This window comes from Salvelinus alpinus, chromosome 2, assembly GCF_045679555.1.
Source record: "Salvelinus alpinus chromosome 2, SLU_Salpinus.1, whole genome shotgun sequence".
Lineage (NCBI taxonomy): Eukaryota > Metazoa > Chordata > Actinopteri > Salmoniformes > Salmonidae > Salvelinus > Salvelinus alpinus.
In genome coordinates this window covers 116,496,001-116,519,780 of record NC_092087.1, presented here as the reverse complement: position 1 = coordinate 116,519,780, position 23,780 = coordinate 116,496,001, and the positions used below count along the sequence as shown (strand labels likewise).

The 23,780-nt window shown below is 46.9% G+C and overlaps 1 protein-coding gene across 1 annotated transcript in view; it reads right to left on the bottom strand.

The window, feature by feature from the left end:
• The window catches only part of LOC139542274 (voltage-dependent T-type calcium channel subunit alpha-1H-like), a 98,147-nt gene that overhangs the window by 5,534 nt on the left and 68,833 nt on the right, over positions 1-23,780 (bottom strand). The gene's annotated exons all lie outside the window — the stretch shown is intronic.

Below are 23,780 nucleotides of genomic sequence, written 5' to 3'. Positions count from 1 at the left end.
AGAGAACACACACTGAGAGAACACACACTGAGAACACACACACTGAGAGAACACACACGGAGAACACACACACTGAGAGAACACACACACTGAGAGAACACACACTGAGAGAACACACACTGAGAGAACACACACTGAGAGAACACACACTGAGAGAACACACACTGAGAGAACACACACTGAGAGAACACACACTGAGAGAACACACACTGAGAACACATACTGAGAGAACACACACACTGAGAGAACACACACTGAGAGAACACACACTGAGAGAACACACACTGAGAGAACACACACACTGAGAGAACACACACTGAGAGAACACACACTGAGAGAACACACACTGAGAACACACACTGAGAACACACACTGAGAACACACACTGCGAACACACACTGAGAACACACACTGCGAACACACACTGAGAACACACACTGAGAGAACACACACACTGAGAACACACACACTGAGAGAACACACACTGAGAGAACACACACTGAGAGAACACACACTGAGAACACACACTGAGAACACACACACTGAGAAACACACACTGAGAGAACACACACTGAGAACACACACACTGAGAGAACACACACTGAGAAACACACACTGAGAGAACACACACTGAGAGAGCACACTGCGAACACACACTGAGGGAACACACACACTGAGAGCACACACAGCACACTGAGAGACACACAGCACCTGAGAACACACACACTAGAGAGAACACACACACTGAGAACACACACAGCTGACGAGAACACACACACTGAGAGAACACACACACTGAGAGAACACACACTGAGAGAACACACACTGAGAACACACACACTGAGAACACACACTGAGAGAACACACACACTGAGAGAACACACACTGAGAACACACACACTGAGAACACACACACTGAGAACACACACTGAGAAAACACACACTGAGAGAACACACACACTGAGAGAACACACACTGAGAGAACATACACTGAGAACACACACTGAGAGAACACACACTGAGAACACACACTGAGAGAACACACACTGAGAGAACACACACTGAGAACACACACACTGAGAACACACACTGAGAGAACACACACTGAGAGAACACACACTGAGAACACACACTGAGAGAACACACACTGAGAACACACACTGAGAGAACACACACTGAGAACACACACTGAGAGAACACACACTGAGAGAACACACACTGAGAGAACACACACACTGAGAGAACACACACTGAGAGAACACACACTGAGAACGCACACTGAGAGAACACACACACTGAGAGAACACACACACTGAGAGAACACACACTGAGAGAACACACACACTGAGAGAACACACACACTGAGAGAACACACACTGAGAGAACACACACTGAGAGAACACACACTGAGAGAACACACACACTGAGAGAACACACACTGAGAGAACACACACTGAGAACACACACTGAGAGAACACACACTGAGAACACACACTGAGAACAAACACTGAGAGAACACACACTGAGAGAACACACACTGAGAGAACACACACTGAGAGAACACACACTGAGAGAACACACACACTGAGAGAACACACACTGAGAGAACACACACTGAGAGAACACACACACTGAGAGAACACACACTGAGAACACACACTGAGAACACACACACTGAGAACACACACTGAGAGAACACACACACTGAGAGAACACACACTGAGAACACACACTGAGAACACACACACTGAGAACACACACTGAGAGAACACACACACTGAGAGAACACACACTGAGAGAACACACACACTGAGAGAACACACACTGAGAGAACACACACTGAGAACACACACTGAGAGAACACACACTGAGAACACACGCACTGAGAACACACACTGAGAGAACACACACTGAGAACACACACTGAGAACACACATTGAGAGAACACACACTGAGAACACACACTGAGAACACACACACTGAGAACACACACTGAGAGACACACACACTGAGAGAACACACACACTGAGAGAACACACACTGAGAGAACACACACTGAGAGAACACACACTGAGAGAACACACACTGAGAGAACACACACACTGAGAGAACACACACTGAGAGAACACACACTGAGAACACACACTGAGAACACACACACTGAGAACACACACTGAGAGACACACACACTGAGAGAACACACACACTGAGAACACACACTGAGAGAACACACACACTGAGAGAACACACACTGAGAGAACACACACTGAGAGAACACACACTGAGAGAACACACACACTGAGAGAACACACACTGAGAGAACACACACACTGAGAGAACACACACTGAGAGAACACACACTGAGAGAACACACACTGAGAGAACACACACTGAGAGAACACACACTGAGAGAACACACACTGAGAGAACACACACACTGAGAGAACACACACTGAGAGAACACACACTGAGAACACACACTGAGAGAACACACACTGAGAGAACACACACACTGAGAACACACACTGAGAGAACACACACTGAGAACACACACACTGAGAGAACACACACTGAGAGAACACACACACTGAGAGAACACACACACTGAGAACACACACTGAGAGAACACACACTGAGAGAACACACACACTAGAGAACACACACTGAGAGAACACACACTGAGAGAACACACACTGAGAGAACACACACTGGGAGAACACACACTGGGAGAACACACACACTGAGAGAACACACACTGAGAGAACACACACTGAGAGAACACACACACTGAGAACACACACTGAGAGAACACACACTGAGAGAACACACACACTGAGAGAACACACACTGAGAGAACACACACTGAGAGAACACACACACTGAGAACACACACTGAGAGAACACACACTGAGAGAACACACACTGAGAGAACACACACTGAGAACACACACTGAGAGACACACACTGAGAACACACACTGCGAACACACACTGAGAACACACACTGCGAACACACACTGAGAACACACACTGAGAGAACACACACACTGAGAACACACACACTGAGAGAACACACACTGAGAGAACACACACTGAGAGTACACACACTGAGAACACACACTGCGAACACACACTGAGAACACACACACTGAGAGAACACACACTGAGAACACACACTGAGAGAACACACAGTGAGAGAACACACTGCGAACACACACTGAGGGAACACACACTGAGAACACACACACTGAGAACACACACACTGAGAACACACACACTGAGAGAACACACACTGAGAACACACACACTGAGAGAACACACACTGAGAGAACATACACTGAGAACACACACTGAGAGAACACACACTGAGAACACACACTGAGAGAACACACACTGAGAGAACACACACACTGAGAGAACACACACTGAGAGAACACACACTGAGAACACACACTGAGAGAACACACACTGAGAACACACACTGAGAGAACACACACTGAGAGAACACACACTGAGAACACACACACTGAGAACACACACTGAGAGAACACACACTGAGAGAACACACACTGAGAGAACACACACTGAGAACACACACTGAGAGAACACACACTGAGAGAACACACACTGAGAGAACACACACTGAGAGAACACACACTGAGAGAACACACACACTGAGAGAACACACACTGAGAACACACACTGAGAGAACACACACACTGAGAGACACACACACTGAGAGAACACACACTGAGAGAACACACACTGAGAGAACACACACTGAGAGAACACACACTGAGAGAACACACACTGAGAGAACACACACACTGAGAGAACACACACTGAGAACACACACTGAGAACACACACTGAGAGAACACACACACTGAGAGAACACACACTGAGAACACACACTGAGAACACACACTGAGAGAACACACACACTGAGAGAACACACACTGAGAGAACACACACACTGAGAGAACACACACTGAGAGAACACACACTGAGAACACACACTGAGAGAACACGCACTGAGAACACACGCACTGAGAACACACACTGAGAGAACACACACACTGAGAGAACACACACTGAGAACACACACTGAGAACACACACTGAGAGAACACACACTGAGAACACACACTGAGAACACACACACTGAGAACACACACTGAGAGACACACACACTGAGAACACACACTGAGAGAACACACACTGAGAGAACACACACTGAGAGAACACACACTGAGAGAACACACACACTGAGAGAACACACACTGAGAGAACACACACTGAGAGAACACACACTGAGAGAACACACACTGAGAGAACACACACTGAGAGAACACACACTGAGAGAACACACACTGAGAACACACACTGAGAGAACACACACTGAGAACACACACTGAGAACACACACTGAGAGAACACACACTGAGAGAACACACACTGAGAACACACACACTGAGAGAACACACACGGAGAACACACACACTGAGAGAACACACACACTGAGAACACACACTGAGAGAACACACACTGAGAGAACACACACACTGAGAACACACACTGAGAGAACACACACTGAGAGAACACTACACTGGGAGAACACACACACTGAGAGAACACACACTGAGAGAACACACACTGAGAGAACACACACACTGAGAACACACACTGAGAGAACACACACTGAGAGAACACACACTGAGAGAACACACACACTGAGAACACACACTGAGAGAACACACACTGAGAGAACACACACTGAGAGAACACACACTGAGAGAACACACACTGAGAGAACACACACTGAGAACACACACTGAGAACACACACTGCGAACACACACTGAGAACACACACTGCGAACACACACTGAGAACACACACTGAGAGAACACACACACTGAGAACACACACATTGAGAGAACACACACTGAGAGAACACACACTGAGAGAACACACACTGAGAACACACACTGCGAACACACACTGAGAACACACACACTGAGAGAACACACACTGAGAACACACACTGAGAGAACACACACTGAGAGAACACACTGCGAACACACACTGAGGGAACACACACTGAGAACACACACACTGAGAACACACACACTGAGAACACACACACTGAGAGAACACACACTGAGAGAACACACACTGAGAACACACACTGAGAACACACACTGCGAACACACACTGAGAACACACACTGCGAACACACACTGAGAACACACACTGAGAGAACACACACACTGAGAACACACACATTGAGAGAACACACACTGAGAGAACACACACTGAGAGAACACACACTGAGAACACACACACTGAGAGAACACACACTGAGAACACACACTGAGAGAACACACACTGAGAGAACACACTGCGAACACACACTGAGGGAACACACACTGAGAACACACACACTGAGAACACACACACTGAGAACACACACACTGAGAGAACACACACTGAGAGAACATACACTGAGAACACACACACTGAGAACACACACACTGAGAGAACACACACACTGAGAGAACACACACTGAGAGAACACACACTGAGAACACACACACTGAGAACACACACTGAGAGAACACACACACTGAGAGAACACACACTGAGAACACACACACTGAGAACACACACACTGAGAACACACACACTGAGAACACACACTGAGAGAACACACACTGAGAGAACACACACACTGAGAGAACACACACTGAGAGACCATACACTGAGAACACACACTGAGAGAACACACACTGAGAACACACACTGAGAGAACACACACTGAGAGAACACACACTGAGAACACACACACTGAGAACACACACTGAGAGAACACACACTGAGAGAACACACACTGAGAACACACACTGAGAGAACACACACTGAGAACACACACTGAGAGAACACACACTGAGAGAACACACACACTGAGAGAACACACACACTGAGAGAACACACACTGAGAACGCACACTGAGAGAACACACACACTGAGAGAACACACACACTGAGAGAACACACACTGAGAGAACACACACTGAGAACACACACTGAGAGAACACACACTGAGAGAACACACACTGAGAACACACACTGAGAGAACACACACTGAGAGAACACACACTGAGAGAACACACACTGAGAGAACACACACTGAGAACACACACTGAGAGAACACACTGAGAGAACACACACTGAGAGAACACACACACTGAGAGAACACACACTGAGAGAACACACACACTGAGAGAACACACACTGAGAGAACACACACACTGAGAACACACACTGAGAGAACACACACTGAGAGAACACACACTGAGAGAACACACACACTGAGAACACACACTGAGAGAACACACACTGAGAACACACACACTGAGAGAACACACACTGAGAGAACACACACTGAGAGAACACACACTGAGAGAACACACACTGAGAGAACACACACTGAGAGAACACACACTGAGAACACACACTGAGAACACACACTGAGAGAACACACACTGAGAACACACACTGAGAACACACACTGAGAGAACACACACACTGAGAACACACACTGAGAGAGAACACACACTGAGAGAACACACACACTGAGAACACACACTGAGAGAGAACACACACTGAGAGAACACACACTGAGAACACACACTGAGAACACACACTGAGAGAACACACACACTGAGAACACACACTGAGAGAACACACACTGAGAGAACACACACTGAGAGAACACACACTGAGAGAACACACACTGAGAGAACACACACTGAGAGAACACACACTGAGAACACACACTGAGAGAACACACACACTGAGAACACACACTGAGAGAGAACACACACTGAGAGAACACACACTGAGAGAACACACACTGAGAGAACACACACTGAGAACACACACTGAGAACACACACTGAGAGAACACACACTGAGAACACACACTGAGAGAACACACACACTGAGAGAACACACACTGAGAGAACACACACTGAGAGAACACACACTGAGAGAACACACACTGAGAGAACACACACTGAGAGAACACATACTGAGAGAACACACACACTGAGAACACACACTGAGAGAACACACACTGAGAACACATACTGAGAGAACACACACTGAGAGAACACACACACTGAGAACACACACTGAGAGAACACACACTCAGAGAACACACACTGAGAACACACACACTGAGAGAACACACACGGAGAACACACACACTGAGAGAACACACACACTGAGAACACACACTGAGAGAACACACACTGAGAGAACACACACACTGAGAACACACACTGAGAGAACACACACTGAGAGAACACACACTGGGAGAACACACACACTGAGAGAACACACACTGAGAGAACACACACTGAGAGAACACACACACTGAGAACACACACTGAGAGAACACACACTGAGAGAACACACACTGAGAGAACACACACTGAGAGAACACACACACTGAGAGAACACACACTGAGAACACACACTGAGAACACACACTGAGAACACACACTGCGAACACACACTGAGAACACACACTGCGAACACACACTGAGAACACACACTGAGAGAACACACACACTGAGAACACACACACTGAGAGAACACACACTGAGAGAACACACACTGAGAGAACACACACTGAGAACACACACTGCGAACACACACTGAGAACACACACACTGAGAGAACACACACTGAGAACACACACTGAGAGAACACACACTGAGAGAACACACTGCGAACACACACTGAGGGAACACACACTGAGAACACACACACTGAGAACACACACACTGAGAGAACACACACTGAGAACACACACACTGAGAGAACACACACTGAGAGAACATACACTGAGAACACACACTGAGAAAACACACACTGAGAACACACACTGAGAGAACACACACTGAGAGAACACACACACTGAGAGAACACACACTGAGAGAACACACACTGAGAACACACACTGAGAGAACACACACTGAGAACACACACTGAGAGAACACACACTGAGAGAACACACACTGAGAACACACACACTGAGAACACACACTGAGAGAACACACACTGAGAGAACACACACTGAGAGAACACACACTGAGAACACACACTGAGAGAACACACACTGAGAGAACACACACACTGAGAGAACACACACTGAGAACACACACTGAGAACACACACACTGAGAACACACACTGAGAGAACACACACTGAGAGAACACACACTGAGAACACACACTGAGAGAACACACACTGAGAGAACACACACTGAGAGAACACACACTGAGAGAACACACACTGAGAACACACACTGAGAGAACACACTGAGAGAACACACACTGAGAGAACACACACACTGAGAGAACACACACTGAGAGAACACACACACTGAGAGAACACACACTGAGAGAACACACACACTGAGAACACACACTGAGAGAACACACACTGAGAGAACACACACACTGAGAACACACACTGAGAGAACACACACTGAGAACACACACACTGAGAGAACACACACTGAGAACACACACTGAGAGAACACACACTGAGAGAACACACACTGAGAGAACACACACTGAGAGAACACACACTGAGAACACACACTGAGAACACACACTGAGAGAACACACACTGAGAACACACACTGAGAACACACACTGAGAGAACACACACACTGAGAACACACACTGAGAGAGAACACACACTGAGAGAACACACACACTGAGAACACACACTGAGAGAGAACACACACTGAGAGAACACACACTGAGAACACACACTGAGAACACACACTGAGAGAACACACACACTGAGAACACACACTGAGAGAACACACACTGAGAGAACACACACTGAGAGAACACACACTGAGAGAACACACACTGAGAGAACACACACTGAGAGAACACACACTGAGAACACACACTGAGAGAACACACACACTGAGAACACACACTGAGAGAGAACACACACTGAGAGAACACACACTGAGAGAACACACACTGAGAGAACACACACTGAGAACACACACTGAGAACACATACTGAGAGAACACACACTGAGAGAACACACTGAGAGGACACACACACTGAGAGAACACACACTGAGAGAACACACACTGAGAGAACACACACTGAGAGAACACACACTGAGAGAACACACACTGAGAGAACACACACACTGAGAACACACACTGAGAGAACACACACTGAGAACACATACTGAGAGAACACACACTGAGAGAACACACACACTGAGAACACACACTGAGAGAACACACACTCAGAGAACACACACTGAGAACACACACACTGAGAGAACACACACGGAGAACACACACACTGAGAGAACACACACACTGAGAACACACACTGAGAGAACACACACTGAGAGAACACACACACTGAGAACACACACTGAGAGAACACACACTGAGAGAACACACACTGGGAGAACACACACACTGAGAGAACACACACTGAGAGAACACACACTGAGAGAACACACACACTGAGAACACACACTGAGAGAACACACACTGAGAGAACACACACTGAGAGAACACACACTGAGAGAACACACACACTGAGAGAACACACACTGAGAACACACACTGAGAACACACACTGAGAACACACACTGCGAACACACACTGAGAACACACACTGCGAACACACACTGAGAACACACACTGAGAGAACACACACACTGAGAACACACACACTGAGAGAACACACACTGAGAGAACACACACTGAGAGAACACACACTGAGAACACACACTGCGAACACACACTGAGAACACACACACTGAGAGAACACACACTGAGAACACACACTGAGAGAACACACACTGAGAGAACACACTGCGAACACACACTGAGGGAACACACACTGAGAACACACACACTGAGAACACACACACTGAGAGAACACACACTGAGAACACACACACTGAGAGAACACACACTGAGAGAACATACACTGAGAACACACACTGAGAGAACACACACTGAGAACACACACTGAGAGAACACACACTGAGAGAACACACACACTGAGAGAACACACACTGAGAGAACATACACTGAGAACACACACTGAGAGAACACACACTGAGAACACACACTGAGAGAACACACACTGAGAGAACACACACTGAGAACACACACACTGAGAACACACACTGAGAGAACACACACTGAGAGAACACACACTGAGAGAACACACACTGAGAACACACACTGAGAGAACACACACTGAGAGAACACACACACTGAGAGAACACACACTGAGAACACACACTGAGAGAACACACACTGAGAACACACACACTGAGAGAACACACACTGAGAACACACACACTGAGAACACACACACTGAGAACACACACACTGAGAACACACACTGAGAGAACACACACTGAGAGAACACACACACTGAGAGAACACACACTGAGAGAACATACACTGAGAACACACACTGAGAGAACACACACTGAGAACACACACTGAGAGAACACACACTGAGAGAACACACACTGAGAACACACACACTGAGAACACACACTGAGAGAACACACACTGAGAGAACACACACTGAGAACACACACTGAGAGAACACACACTGAGAACACACACTGAGAGAACACACACTGAGAGAACACACACTGAGAGAACACACACACTGAGAGAACACACACTGAGAGAACACACACTGAGAACGCACACTGAGAGAACACACACACTGAGAGAACACACACACTGGGAGAACACACACTGAGAGAACACCCACACTGAGAACACACACTGAGAGAACACACACTGAGAACACACACTGAGAGAAAACACACTGAGAGAACACACACTGAGAGAACACACACTGAGAGAACACACACTGAGAGAACACACACTGAGAGAACACACACTGAGAGAACACACACTGAGAACACACACTGAGAGAACACACTGAGAGAACACACACTGAGAGAACACACACACTGAGAGAACACACACTGAGAGAACACACACACTGAGAGAACACACACTGAGAGAACACACACACTGAGAACACACACTGAGAGAATACACACTGAGAGAACACACACACTGAGAACACACACTGAGAGAACACACACTGAGAGAACACACACTGAGAACACACACACTGAGAGAACACACACTGAGAACACACACTGAGAGAACACACACTGAGAGAACACACACTGAGAGAACACACACTGAGAGAACACACACACTGAGAGAACACACACTGAGAGAACACACACTGAGAGAACACACACTGAGAGAACACACACTGAGAGAACACATACTGAGAACACACACTGAGAACACACACTGAGAGAACACACACTGAGAACACATACTGAGAGAACACACACTAGAGAACACACACACTGAGAACACACACTGAGAGAACACACACTGAGAGAACACACACTGAGAACACACACACTGAGAGAACACACACGGAGAACACACACACTGAGAGAACACACACACTGAGAACACACACTGAGAGAACACACACTGAGAGAACACACACACTGAGAACACACACTGAGAGAACACACACTGAGAGAACACACACTGAGAGCATGAGACACACACACTGAGAGAACACACACTGAGAGAACACACACTGAGAGAACACACACACTGAGAACACACACTGAGAGAACACACTGAGAGACACACACACTGAGAGACACACACACTGAGAGACACACACACTGAGAGAACACACACTGAGAGACACACACTGAGAGACACACACTGAGAGCACACTGAGAGAACACACACTGAGAACACACACTGAGAGAACACGCACTGAGAACACACACTGAGAGAACACACACACTGAGAAACACACACACTGAGAGAACACACACTGAGAGAACACATACTGAGAACACACACACTGAGAGAACACACACTGAGAACACACACTTGGAGAACACACACTGAGAGAACACACACTTGGAGAACACACACACTGAGAACACACACTGAGAGAACACACACTGAGAGAACACACACTGAGAGAACACACACTGAGAGAACACACACACTGAGAGAACACACACTGAGAGAACACACACACTGAGAGAACACACACTGAGAGAACACACACTGAGAACACACACTGAGAACACACACTGAGAACACACACTGCGAACACACACTGCGAACACACACTGCGAACACACACTGAGAGAACACACACACTGAGAACACACACACTGAGAGAACACACACTGAGAGAACACACACTGAGAGAACACACACTGAGAACACACACTGCGAACACAGACTGAGAACACACACACTGAGAGAACACACACTGAGAACACACACTGAGAGAACACACACTGAGAGAGCACACTGCGAACACACACTGAGGGAACACACACTGAGAACACACACACTGAGAACACACACACTGAGAACACACACACTGAGAGAACACACACACTGAGAACACACACACTGAGAACACACACACTGAGAGAACACACACACTGAGAGAACACACACTGAGAGAACACACACTGAGAGAACACACACTGAGAACACACACACTGAGAACACACACTGAGAGAACACACACACTGAGAGAACACACACTGAGAACACACACACTGAGAACACACACACTGAGAACACACACTGAGAAAACACACACTGAGAGAACACACACACTGAGAGAACACACACTGAGAGAACATACACTGAGAACACACACTGAGAGAACACACACTGAGAACACACACTGAGAGAACACACACTGAGAGAACACACACTGAGAACACACACACTGAGAACACACACTGAGAGAACACACACTGAGAGAACACACACTGAGAACACACACTGAGAGAACACACACTGAGAACACACACTGAGAGAACACACACTGAGAGAACACACACTGAGAGAACACACACACTGAGAGAACACACACTGAGAGAACACACACTGAGAACGCACACTGAGAGAACACACACACTGAGAGAACACACACACTGAGAGAACACACACTGAGAGAACACACACACTGAGAGAACACACACACTGAGAGAACACACACTGAGAGAACACACACTGAGAGAACACACACACTGAGAGAACACACACTGAGAACAAACACTGAGAGAACACACACTGAGAGAACACACACTGAGAGAACACACACTGAGAGAACACACACTGAGAGAACACACACTGAGAGAACACACACTGAGAGAACACACACACTGAGAGAACACACACTGAGAGAACACACACTGAGAGAACACACACACTGAGAGAACACACACTGAGAACACACACTGAGAACACACACACTGAGAACACACACTGAGAGAACACACACACTGAGAGAACACACACTGAGAACACACACTGAGAACACACACACTGAGAACACACACTGAGAGAACACACACACTGAGAGAACACACACTGAGAGAACACACACACTGAGAGAACACACACTGAGAGAACACACACTGAGAACACACACTGAGAGAACACACACTGAGAACACACGCACTGAGAACACACACTGAGAGAACACACACTGAGAACACACACTGAGAACACACACTGAGAGAACACACACTGAGAACACACACTGAGAACACACACACTGAGAACACACACTGAGAGACACACACACTGAGAGAACACACACACTGAGAACACACACTGAGAGAACACACACTGAGAGAACACACACTGAGAGAACACACACTGAGAGAACACACACACTGAGAGAACACACACTGAGAGAACACACACTGAGAACACACACTGAGAACACACACACTGAGAACACACACTGAGAGACACACACACTGAGAGAACACACACACTGAGAACACACACTGAGAGAACACACACTGAGAGAACACACACTGAGAGAACACACACTGAGAGAACACACACTGAGAGAACACACACTGAGAGAACACACACTGAGAGAACACATACTGAGAGAACACACACACTGAGAACACACACTGAGAGAACACACACTGAGAACACATACTGAGAGAACACACACTGAGAGAACACACACACTGAGAACACACACTGAGAGAACACACACTGAGAACACACACACTGAGAGAACACACACGGAGAACACACACACTGAGAGAACACACACACTGAGAACACACACTGAGAGAACACACACTGAGAGAACACACACACTGAGAACACACACTGAGAGAACACACACTGAGAGAACACACACTGAGAGAACACACACTGGGAGAACACACACTGGGAGAACACACACACTGAGAGAACACACACTGAGAGAACACACACTGAGAGAACACACACACTGAGAACACACACTGAGAGAACACACACTGAGAGAACACACACTGAGAGAACACACACTGAGAGAACACACACTGAGAGAACACACACACTGAGAACACACACTGAGAGAACACACACTGAGAGAACACACACTGAGAGAACACACACTGAGAACACACACTGAGAACACACACTGAGAACACACACTGCGAACACACACTGAGAACACACACTGCGAACACACACTGAGAACACACACTGAGAGAACACACACACTGAGAACACACACACTGAGAGAACACACACTGAGAGAACACACACTGAGAGTACACACACTGAGAACACACACTGCGAACACACACTGAGAACACACACACGGAGAGAACACACACTGAGAACACACACTGAGAGAACACACAGTGAGAGAACACACTGCGAACACACACTGAGGGAACACACACTGAGAACACACACACTGAGAACACACACACTGAGAACACACACACTGAGAGAACACACACTGAGAACACACACACTGAGAGAACACACACTGAGAGAACATACACTGAGAACACACACTGAGAGAACACACACTGAGAACACACACTGAGAGAACACACACTGAGAGAACACACACACTGAGAGAACACACACTGAGAGAACATACACTGAGAACACACACTGAGAGAACACACACTGAGAACACACACTGAGAGAACACACACTGAGAGAACACACACTGAGAACACACACACTGAGAACACACACTGAGAGAACACACACTGAGAGAACACACACTGAGAGAACACACACTGAGAACACACACTGAGAGAACACACACTGAGAGAACACACACTGAGAGAACACACACTGAGAGAACACACACTGAGAGAACACACACACTGAGAGAACACACACTGAGAACACACACTGAGAGAACACACACACTGAGAACACACACACTGAGAGAACACACACTGAGAGAACACACACTGAGAGAACACACACTGAGAGAACACACACTGAGAGAACACACACTGAGAGAACACACACACTGAGAGAACACACACTGAGAACACACACTGAGAACACACACTGAGAGAACACACACACTGAGAGAACACACACTGAGAGAACACACACACTGAGAGAACACACACTGAGAGAACACACACACTGAGAGAACACACACTGAGAGAACACACACTGAGAACACACACTGAGAGAACACGCACTGAGAACACACGCACTGAGAACACACACTGAGAGAACACACACACTGAGAGAACACACACTGAGAACACACACTGAGAACACACACTGAGAGAACACACACTGAGAACACACACTGAGAACACACACACTGAGAACACACACTGAGAGACACACACACTGAGAACACACACTGAGAGAACACACACTGAGAGAACACACACTGAGAGAACACACACTGAGAGAACACACACACTGAGAGAACACACACTGAGAGAACACACACTGAGAGAACACACACTGAGAGAACACACACTGAGAGAACACACACTGAGAGAACACACACTGAGAGAACACACACTGAGAACACACACTGAGAACACACACTGAGAACACACACTGAGAACACACACTGAGAGAACACACACTGAGAGAACACACACTGAGAACACACACACTGAGAGAACACACACGGAGAACACACACACTGAGAGAACACACACACTGAGAACACACACTGAGAGAACACACACTGAGAGAACACACACACTGAGAACACACACTGAGAGAACACACACTGAGAGAACACTAACTGGGAGAACACACACACTGAGAGAACACACACTGAGAGAACACACACTGAGAGAACACACACACTGAGAACACACACTGAGAGAACACACACTGAGAGAACACACACTGAGAGAACACACACACTGAGAACACACACTGAGAGAACACACACTGAGAGAACACACACTGAGAGAACACACACTGAGAGAACACACACTGAGAGAACACACACTGAGAACACACACTGAGAACACACACTGCGAACACACACTGAGAACACACACTGCGAACACACACTGAGAACACACACTGAGAGAACACACACACTGAGAACACACACATTGAGAGAACACACACTGAGAGAACACACACTGAGAGAACACACACTGAGAACACACACTGCGAACACACACTGAGAACACACACACTGAGAGAACACACACTGAGAACACACACTGAGAGAACACACACTGAGAGAACACACTGCGAACACACACTGAGGGAACACACACTGAGAACACACACACTGAGAACACACACACTGAGAACACACACACTGAGAGAACACACACTGAGAGAACACACACTGAGAACACACACTGAGAACACACACTGCGAACACACACTGAGAACACACACTGCGAACACACACTGAGAACACACACTGAGAGAACACACACACTGAGAACACACACATTGAGAGAACACACACTGAGAGAACACACACTGAGAGAACACACACTGAGAACACACACACTGAGAGAACACACACTGAGAACACACACTGAGAGAACACACACTGAGAGAACACACTGCGAACACACACTGAGGGAACACACACTGAGAACACACACACTGAGAACACACACACTGAGAACACACACACTGAGAGAACACACACTGAGAGAACATACACTGAGAACACACACACTGAGAACACACACACTGAGAGAACACACACACTGAGAGAACACACACTGAGAGAACACACACTGAGAACACACACACTGAGAACACACACTGAGAGAACACACACACTGAGAGAACACACACTGAGAACACACACACTGAGAACACACACACTGAGAACACACACACTGAGAACACACACTGAGAGAACACACACTGAGAGAACACACACACTGAGAGAACACACACTGAGAGACCATACACTGAGAACACACACTGAGAGAACACACACTGAGAACACACACTGAGAGAACACACACTGAGAGAACACACACTGAGAACACACACACTGAGAACACACACTGAGAGAACACACACTGAGAGAACACACACTGAGAACACACACTGAGAGAACACACACTGAGAACACACACTGAGAGAACACACACTGAGAGAACACACACACTGAGAGAACACACACACTGAGAGAACACACACTGAGAACGCACACTGAGAGAACACACACACTGAGAGAACACACACACTGAGAGAACACACACTGAGAGAACACACACTGAGAACACACACTGAGAGAACACACACTGAGAGAACACACACTGAGAACACACACTGAGAGAACACACACTGAGAGAACACACACTGAGAGAACACACACTGAGAGAACACACACTGAGAACACACACTGAGAGAACACACTGAGAGAACACACACTGAGAGAACACACACACTGAGAGAACACACACTGAGAGAACACACACACTGAGAGAACACACACTGAGAGAACACACACACTGAGAACACACACTGAGAGAACACACACTGAGAGAACACACACTGAGAGAACACACACACTGAGAACACACACTGAGAGAACACACACTGAGAACACACACACTGAGAGAACACACACTGAGAGAACACACACTGAGAGAACACACACTGAGAGAACACACACTGAGAGAACACACACTGAGAGAACACACACTGAGAACACACACTGAGAACACACACTGAGAGAACACACACTGAGAACACACACTGAGAACACACACTGAGAGAACACACACACTGAGAACACACACTGAGAGAGAACACACACTGAGAGAACACACACACTGAGAACACACACTGAGAGAGAACACACACTGAGAGAACACACACTGAGAACACACACTGAGAACACACACTGAGAGAACACACACACTGAGAACACACACTGAGAGAACACACACTGAGAGAACACACACTGAGAGAACACACACTGAGAGAACACACACTGAGAGAACACACACTGAGAGAACACACACACTGAGAACACACACTGAGAGAACACACACACTGAGAACACACACTGAGAGAGAACACACACTGAGAGAACACACACTGAGAGAACACACACTGAGAGAACACACACTGAGAACACACACTGAGAACACACACTGAGAGAACACACACTGAGAACACACACTGAGAGAACACACACACTGAGAGAACACACACTGAGAGAACACACACTGAGAGAACACACACTGAGAGAACACACACTGAGAGAACACACACTGAGAGAACACATACTGAGAGAACACACACACTGAGAACACACACTGAGAGAACACACACTGAGAACACATACTGAGAGAACACACACTGAGAGAACACACACACTGAGAACACACACTGAGAGAACACACACTCAGAGAACACACACTGAGAACACACACACTGAGAGAACACACACGGAGAACACACACACTGAGAGAACACACACACTGAGAACACACACTGAGAGAACACACACTGAGAGAACACACACACTGAGAACACACACTGAGAGAACACACACTGAGAGAACACACACTGGGAGAACACACACACTGAGAGAACACACACTGAGAGAACACACACTGAGAGAACACACACACTGAGAACACACACTGAGAGAACACACACTGAGAGAACACACACTGAGAGAACACACACTGAGAGAACACACACACTGAGAGAACACACACTGAGAACACACACTGAGAACACACACTGAGAACACACACTGCGAACACACACTGAGAACACACACTGCGAACACACACTGAGAACACACACTGAGAGAACACACACACTGAGAACACACACACTGAGAGAACACACACTGAGAGAACACACACTGAGAGAACACACACTGAGAACACACACTGCGAACACACACTGAGAACACACACACTGAGAGAACACACACTGAGAACACACACTGAGAGAACACACACTGAGAGAACACACTGCGAACACACACTGAGGGAACACACACTGAGAACACACACACTGAGAACACACACACTGAGAGAACACACACTGAGAACACACACACTGAGAGAACACACACTGAGAGAACATACACTGAGAACACACACTGAGAAAACACACACTGAGAACACACACTGAGAGAACACACACTGAGAGAACACACACACTGAGAGAACACACACTGAGAGAACATACACTGAGAACACACACTGAGAGACACACACTGAGAACACACACTGAGAGAACACACACTGAGAGAACACACACTGAGAACACACACACTGAGAACACACACTGAGAGAACACACACTGAGAGAACACACACTGAGAGAACACACACTGAGAACACACACTGAGAGAACACACACTGAGAGAACACACACACTGAGAGAACACACACTGAGAACACACACTGAGAACACACACACTGAGAACACACACTGAGAGAACACACACTGAGAGAACACACACTGAGAACACACACTGAGAGAACACACACTGAGAGAACACACACTGAGAGAACACACACTGAGAGAACACACACTGAGAACACACACTGAGAGAACACACTGAGAGAACACACACTGAGAGAACACACACACTGAGAGAACACACACTGAGAGAACACACACACTGAGAACACACACTGAGAGAACACACACTGAGAGAACACACACACTGAGAACACACACTGAGAGACACACACTGAGAGAACACACACACTGAGAACACACACTGAGAGAACACACACTGAGAGAACACACACTGAGAGAACACACACTGAGAGAACACACACTGAGAACACACACTGAGAACACACACTGAGAGAACACACACTGAGAACACACACTGAGAACACACACTGAGAGAACACACACACTGAGAACACACACTGAGAGAGAACACACACTGAGAGAACACACACACTGAGAACACACACTGAGAGAGAACACACACTGAGAGAACACACACTGAGAACACACACTGAGAACACACACTGAGAGAACACACACACTGAGAACACACACTGAGAGAACACACACTGAGAGAACACACACTGAGAGAACACACACTGAGAGAACACACACTGAGAGAACACACACTGAGAGAACACACACTGAGAACACACACTGAGAGAACACACACACTGAGAACACACACTGAGAGAGAACACACACTGAGAGAACACACACTGAGAGAACACACACTGAGAGAACACACACTGAGAACACACACTGAGAACACACACTGAGAGAACACACACTGAGAGAACACACACTGAGAGAACACACACACTGAGAGAACACACACTGAGAGAACACACACTGAGAGAACACACACTGAGAGAACACACACTGAGAGAACACATACTGAGAGAACACACACACTGAGAACACACACTGAGAGAACACACACTGAGAACACATACTGAGAGAACACACACTGAGAGAACACACACACTGAGAACACACACTGAGAGAACACACACTCAGAGAACACACACTGAGAACACACACACTGAGAGAACACACACGGAGAACACACACACTGAGAGAACACACACACTGAGAACACACACTGAGAGAACACACACTGAGAGAACACACACACTGAGAACACACACTGAGAGAACACACACTGGGAGAACACACACTGAGAGAACACACACACTGAGAGAACACACACTGAGAGAACACACACTGAGAGAACACACACACTGAGAACACACACTGAGAGAACACACACTGAGAGAACACACACGGAGAGAACACACACTGAGAGAACACACACACTGAGAGAACACACACTGAGAACACACACTGAGAACACACACTGAGAACACACACTGCGAACACACACTGAGAACACACACTGCGAACACACACTGAGAACACACACTGAGAGAACACACACACTGAGAACACACACACTGAGAGAACACACACTGAGAGAACACACACTGAGAGAACACACACTGAGAACACACACTGCGAACACACACTGAGAACACACACACTGAGAGAACACACACTGAGAACACACACTGAGAGAACACACACTGAGAGAACACACTGCGAACACACACTGAGGGAACACACACTGAGAACACACACACTGAGAACACACACACTGAGAGAACACACACTGAGAACACACACACTGAGAGAACACACACTGAGAGAACATACACTGAGAACACACACTGAGAGAACACACACTGAGAACACACACTGAGAGAACACACACTGAGAGAACACACACACTGAGAGAACACACACTGAGAGAACATACACTGAGAACACACACTGAGAGAACACACACTGAGAACACACACTGAGAGAACACACACTGAGAGAACACACACTGAGAACACACACACTGAGAGAACACACACTGAGAGAACACACACTGAGAGAACACACACTGAGAACACACACTGAGAGAACACACACTGAGAGAACACACACACTGAGAGAACACACACTGAGAACACACACTGAGAACACACACACTGAGAACACACACTGAGAGAACACACACACTGAGAGAACACACACTGAGAACACACACTGAGAACACACACACTGAGAACACACACTGAGAGAACACACACACTGAGAGAACACACACTGAGAGAACACACACACTGAGAGAACACACACTGAGAGTACACACACTGAGAACACACACACTGAGAGAACACACACTGAGAACACACGCACTGAGAACACACACTGAGAGAACACACACACTGAGAGAACACACACACTGAGAGAACACACACTGAGAGAACACATACTGAGAACACACACACTGAGAACACACACTGAGAGAACACACACACTGAGAGAACACACACTGAGAACACACACACTGAGAACACACACACTGAGAACACACACACTGAGAACACACACTGAGAGAACACACACTGAGAGAACACACACACTGAGAGAACACACACTGAGAGAACATACACTGAGAACACACACTGAGAGAACACACACTGAGAACACACACTGAGAGAACACACACTGAGAGAACACACACTGAGAACACACACACTGAGAACACACACTGAGAGAACACACACTGAGAGAACACACACTGAGAACACACACTGAGAGAACACACACTGAGAACACACACTGAGAGAACACACACTGAGAGAACACACACTGAGAGAACACACACACTGAGAGAACACACACTGAGAGAACACACACTGAGAACGCACACTGAGAGAACACACACACTGAGAGAACACACACACTGGGAGAACACACACTGAGAGAACACCCACACTGAGAACACACACTGAGAGAACACACACTGAGAACACACACTGAGAGAAAACACACTGAGAGAACACACACTGAGAGAACACACACTGAGAGAACACACACTGAGAGAACACACACTGAGAGAACACACACTGAGAGAACACACACTGAGAACACACACTGAGAGAACACACTGAGAGAACACACACTGAGAGAACACACACACTGAGAGAACACACACTGAGAGAACACACACACTGAGAGAACACACACTGAGAGAACACACACACTGAGAACACACACTGAGAGAATACACACTGAGAGAACACACACACTGAGAACACACACTGAGAGAACACACACTGAGAGAACACACACTGAGAACACACACACTGAGAGAACACACACTGAGAACACACACTGAGAGAACACACACTGAGAGAACACACACTGAGAGAACACACACTGAGAGAACACACACACTGAGAGAACACACACTGAGAGAACACACACTGAGAGAACACACACTGAGAGAACACACACTGAGAGAACACATACTGAGAGAACACACACACTGAGAACACACACTGAGAGAACACACACTGAGAACACATACTGAGAGAACACACACTTAGAGAACACACACACTGAGAACACACACTGAGAGAACACACACTGAGAGAACACACACTGAGAACACACACACTGAGAGAACACACACGGAGAACACACACACTGAGAGAACACACACACTGAGAACACACACTGAGAGAACACACACTGAGAGAACACACACACTGAGAACACACACTGAGAGAACACACACTGAGAGAACACACACTGAGAGAACACACACTGGGAGAACACACACACTGAGAGAACACACACTGAGAGAACACACACTGAGAGAACACACACACTGAGAACACACACTGAGAGAATACACACTGAGAGAACACACACACTGAGAGAACACACACTGAGAGAACACACACACTGAGAGAACACACACACTGAGAGAACACACACTGAGAGAACACACACACTGAGAGAACAC